At 34.5% G+C, this 5,831-nt stretch overlaps 1 protein-coding gene across 2 annotated transcripts in view; it reads left to right on the top strand.

The window, feature by feature from the left end:
- Nucleotides 1-5,831, top strand: part of Flo2 (Flotillin 2) — a 248,356-nt gene that overhangs the window by 63,471 nt on the left and 179,054 nt on the right. The window lies entirely within an intron of this gene.

Below are 5,831 nucleotides of genomic sequence, written 5' to 3' on the forward strand. Positions count from 1 at the left end.
GGCTGTCATTGAACATCCTTGGCAGTCGTTACGGGTAGTCAGAAGCCAGTAAGTCTGACACCAGTCTAACCAAGGGGTATCGGGTTGCCCGGGTTACTGGGTTGAGGAGGTCAGATAGGCAGTCGCTTCTTGTAAAGCACTGGTACTCAGCTGAATCCGGTTAGACTGGAAGCCGACCCCAACATGATTGGGAAAAGGCTCGGAGGCTCGGCTCGGTCAATCTCTCATTAATTTGCATATGGGGTTTATTATCTGATGAAGCTACTAATAACGTCATCATCATTCAACCCTCATCAAAATTTGATTTGGGGTCTTCTTTGAATGCTACTTAAACAGACGTCATTCTAATGGTAACAAGGAGCTTAAAAAAACCCGGCTAAGTGCCAGTCAGTCTCGCATCCTAAAGGTACCGCCCCATCTAAAAAAATGTTTATTCTAATTAAATTTTCAGTATTTTTTGTTAAAGCGGCAATAATAATACACCACGTGTAAAAATTTCAGCAGTCTAGCCATCTCGGTTCTTGAGATACAGCCTGAAGCCTGATACCCTGAACCCTAAAAAAGTCTGTGATACTCGTTAATCCAACCTAATGAGTCGGATTAGAAATATTTGTACTAAATTAAATCTTCATAGGGAAGTGCACTGATGGCCTTAAAGCCATGACCTACTACATTTTGAGAAGTTTTTTAGTACTGATACCTACTAGTACAGTATAACATTATATTTTAGACAGGTAAAACTCGTATTATTGTGATAAGTTTATCCTTGCTGCCGTCTTATTTCCTCATTATTCATGCATATCCTAATAGAATATTAATTGGTTTAAGCCCAGCTATCCTTCTCATTGATACATGACCAATTTTCGAATTACAATCAGTGGCGGAACTACCGCAATTAAAATTCATTGAGAATGCCCTAGAAAAACTAAAGGGATTCAATGAAGGACGTTGGGAGACCGCTCCTAATGACATACCTATTGTTATTGATTATTATTTTCGTTTATAGTGTTTAATTTAATATATTCGTTTCTTCTTTAAATTTCGATTTACGGTTATTTTAGGAAAGAAGTAAGATTGGTAATGAAAGTATTTAAAACAATCCTGAGAGCAATGTTTATCTTTGAATCCAGTGCCTTATGCAGTAGTTATATGTGCAGTATGCTAGCGTTTTTATGTGAGCGAAAATAAATAATACAATGAAAATACTGATACCTATATTTTATTGGTTTGTGGTTATGTATAGTCACGAAAGAGCAACATTTACATTAATTATGATGGGTTTTCTCATGGTGGCTCAGGTGTTCTGCGGTTCGTTTCCGTCTACGCAGTAATTAAATCGAAATTATAGCTTTTTTATTCGTGTTTCATACATATAGATAGGTATTACAAGAAAATATAAATTCCAAGTGTAGTACAATCAGCATGGAATACCCGTCAGCGATACTTATCATGCAAAAACTGATGTCGTTGCCAATACAAATGGAAAAAAACCGACTTGTTACAGTATAACGTATCACTTGCCTATTGCAATAATTAGAATTAAAAACAAGCTAACAACGGTATGTCACGATATAAAACAAATGAGTAAAGAATGCAAAGACATTTACATACCGAGTGCTTGTTCTTGTATTTTCAAGATGGCGGCGTGGTTGGCATCTTCAATGAAGGAGGATTCAAGGTCGCTGGCAGTCCAGCTTGTCCTCGCAGCACATTGTCAGCCGACCTCAAGGGACAGAGCACATGTGCCTAGCGTCACGTCCACTAACGTTTTCTTTTTCGATCACGTATGCTCAATAACTATCAAGTGTATTCTGTAATAGTTTGATAAGCATTTCATAATGTTGAGTCGTATCTACGTACAGCTGTTTGTGTTGACAGGTTGATTGTTAAATTTTTCTAGCCGTGGTTTTAAATTACTAAAAAATATATGGAAAATTCGTAGTCATCCAAATAGAAGAACACCTATTCCTGTTTGCTGTAAAGCAATCCAAATCGGCCTCATCATCGAGTACATATCGGCTTTTATTCAGTCATCAACCTATTAAGTCAGTGTCCATAATAATATGTGGATAATGAATAAAATATAGGATTAATTACACGCAGATTAACTCGCATTCGACATACTAGAATTAATTTACTTGATAGAATTTTGTAAACAACACGTTAACCATATTTTCTGCAAAAAAAATCCTGACGTCATATTTCGCTTAACATGCAAGAAACCAATAATGTGAAAGAAACTTTTTTTGAAGAATATTTGAAATACAAGGTCTTATATTGAATGACGGTAAAAGAACACCTGGAATTACAAAGTCCGAAGTTGGCTTTTTGCCTTCGGAAGCGTGACCATCCATCTTCGCAACTTGCAAAAGTATACATCAAAAGTGGGATATATAAATAGTCCCTTAATAATGACAAAGTCATTAAAGTAGGTGCCACACCTTAAAGGACAAATCTGGCATTGCAAAGTCATACTCGTGTCAAGAATATAATCTCCATTAAACGAGATGACATTGTATGAAGTACTTGACTGTCTGCTAATAGGTGCTTTCTGTTCTATTAATAGCTAGGTTTTGTTAGGTGCCAGTAGTTCAGTGATAAATTAATTGTCCAAGATTTTAATAGATATGTAATTACGCTGATGAAGGTGTGACATTAAGTGCTAATTGTATAACACGGGCTAATTGATAATACGTGACTTTTGACACGAACGTTGTGTTTGAAAGTAACCTGTCGTTAACTGTTTCCTTTCTTATAATTCTAATTAGTGGTTCTCAACTAGTGTTTTCTACGGACTACTCCAAAAAAGACCTTAAACTTGCGCAGAAAGTTACATTATTTTTATAAACCCCTAAGGATGGACCTGCTAGAACAGTTCACCAACTGTGGTTGTTCATTTAGTTTCTGGCTTTTAATTTTTCTTACTAGAGATTTTTCAGATTGATTTTTCATTGTAGATAGCTAAGCGTACACTTCCCCGTAATTCGGCGTACCTCTAGGCACGCCATCCTCTAATTTTGGCGCCACTGGTCTACTCTAAAGAGTGTTGTTTGTTTAGGAAATGTCAACCTATAGATGATTATGTATGAAATGTTTTCTTGGACTTCCCCGGCCTACTAATTTCATTAATTGCTTTTAATGAGCAAATATTATTTCACTACTCCAAATATCTATGTGTGACATTCTTTGTCCACATTGCAAAGGTTGCTAATTAACATAATTTACTTTATGTTGCAATATAACAAATAATAAATGGCCAACCGCTAATTTTCATTGCATAAACCATGATATAATTTAAACAAGTTTAAGGATATTATTTTAAAAACCAATCGGTAACAAATATTGACCTTAAAAATATTATGTTTGAATCTGTTTCAAATTGCAAATATTTTAACGATTTGTAAACGGTAGCAGTATGAAGAGCATACATGATAATTCGGTTTTTTATGTATTCTAGGTACATATTTTTCCTAATAAACGCCATATGATTTTTGATTTCCCCTCGGACTAGTATTCAGTTACAATTACAAACTTTCTGGCATCTGCAATGAATGAAATTAAAACTACAAATCAACAAATTTTAGCAGGACAGCCTTATGTGTAGGTACTCAGGCATGAATTCCAATGTAGGCCTGGGCCTCTCATATAAAAAAAATCTTTGCAAATACATATATGTAATCACGGTTCGGGGCTTCCCTTTTTTTTTCTCAAAGGTCGACTACAGAAAGTTCCATAAATAAAAGATATCTGGTTAATCATGTTTGCAGAGGCAAATGAAGAATTCCTCATTCAAAAAATATAAGTATTTACTATATTTTTTGAATGAGGAATTCTTCATTTGTTTTTAGAAAAACATATGTAAAATTGGGTCGTTATTTTTGGAACTTTCCTTGTTATTCGTTCTAGATTTAGGTTTTTGCAGGGCCGGATCTATCAGTCAGGGTTCTTGATGTCATTTATGTTGTTTCGTCAAAACTCATTCTTGGAATTGGGAGCAGATTGTATTTATAGTTTTTTTTGGGTTTTGGTTTATAGCTTACCTACTTAAGTTTTTTTTTGCACATGAGTCAAGAAAATATTTAAGTTTAGCATTTAATTTACTGTCTTTTGTTCGTCTTATTTTACATTTTCACAGAAAACAAACCTGTTAAAACTAGTTTCTAATTATTATTAAAAAAGACTAAGATCTTGGCTAAGATAATACTACATTTATTACTGGGTATACATAAAGTGATTCATAATTAAATTCAAACGCGGTTTTACTATTAACGCTATTAATGCACTTGTTCAATTCAATATGTAGGTAAATTATATTAAATCGATTTAAATGTTGTTTACTTGTGGTTAAAGTTATGTATGATGACGCAAAACGCCATTATCAAGAGTAAATCTTCGGATGCAAGAAGATAATGCATCCGGCTTAAATTAATGACTTACCATGAAACCATTAGGTATGCTTCCATTATGTGAATTGGTACTATAGACGTATTCTGTCATTGAACATCCTTGGCAGTCGTTACGGGTAGTCAGAAGCCAGTAAGCCTGACACCAGTCTAACCATAAAGGGGTATTGGGTTGCCCGGGTAACTGGGTTGAGGGGGGTCAGGCAGGGCAGTCGCTCCTTGTAAAGCACTGGTACTCAGCTACATCCGGTTAGATCGGAATCCGACCCCAACATAGTTGGGGAAAAGGCTCGGAGGATGATGATGTACTATAGACGCATCCAAAAATCCTTATAATCCTTTGGCTTTTCCAAAATTAAAGCTTTTGATTTGGTTATAAACTAGGTTATCTAATATTTCAAGAAATTATTTTTCCTGTCGAAATGTCATGAAGTCATAAGAGGTATTATGTAGTCATACTATGTATGTTCATTCGTTTGAGATCTTGTGGTTTCCTAATGACTTGTGAAATTAATAGATACTGTCGGATGTTATTTTTCAATTAAGTATGGGATTTAACTTGTATTGTTGTATATTACAAAAACTGGCGTGACATTTATAATCGCATGTTTACGTCTTACAGCTTTGGTTTTGGAAAAAAACTATTTTGATGAACCATTAAGATGAATGAGTGGCTTTCAACTCAAAACACGTGAGTTTTGAATATTTCTATTCACGTGTTTTTGCTATAAGTAAATCCTTCATTGCATAAATACGTTTCATCATCATGTTTTCTTCTTCCATACTTCTCTATATGACGTCATCTAACAAGTGATATTCGTTTCAAATTTTCAGGTGTAAACAATACAAACAGTACAGTACAAACGTAACTTGATGTCTTCAGTTGGAATTTTCAGCATTTTCCAGTTAATCTCTTACATTCAAAAAATACTTTAATGCTTAGCATAATATTTTTTTTATGTTGACTTTTAATCTTCTTTTCATTGATGTAGGAATCGGCACTGTGAAGTATCAAACTAGGTACTTAGATGAAAGGAAGAGGAAAGAAGAATCAAATTAAATAGATGAAGTTAAACTAAATTATCTATACTAATATTATAAAGAGGAAAACTTTGTTTGTTTGGTTGTAATGGATAAACTCAAAAACTACTTCCCCGATTTTAAATATTCTTTCACCATTAGAAAGCTATATTATCTGCGACTAACATAGGCTATATTTTATCCCGGTGCGGGCAGTTACTCCAACAGGACGCGGGTGAAACTGGGGGAAAACGGCTAGTATAACAATAAAGAGATTACATGTGCCTACAGAAGACTATTTCCTATTTGTTAAGCTAGGTTAAGTCTTTAACAAAAACTCAAACGATGTTATGCTAGGTAACTTTATTCCTCATTATTATAATAAGTGCTGCACTTAGAGGACATCCT

Source organism: Helicoverpa armigera, chromosome 22 (assembly GCF_030705265.1).
Source record: "Helicoverpa armigera isolate CAAS_96S chromosome 22, ASM3070526v1, whole genome shotgun sequence".
In the NCBI taxonomy this organism is placed as follows: Eukaryota; Metazoa; Arthropoda; class Insecta; order Lepidoptera; family Noctuidae; genus Helicoverpa; species Helicoverpa armigera.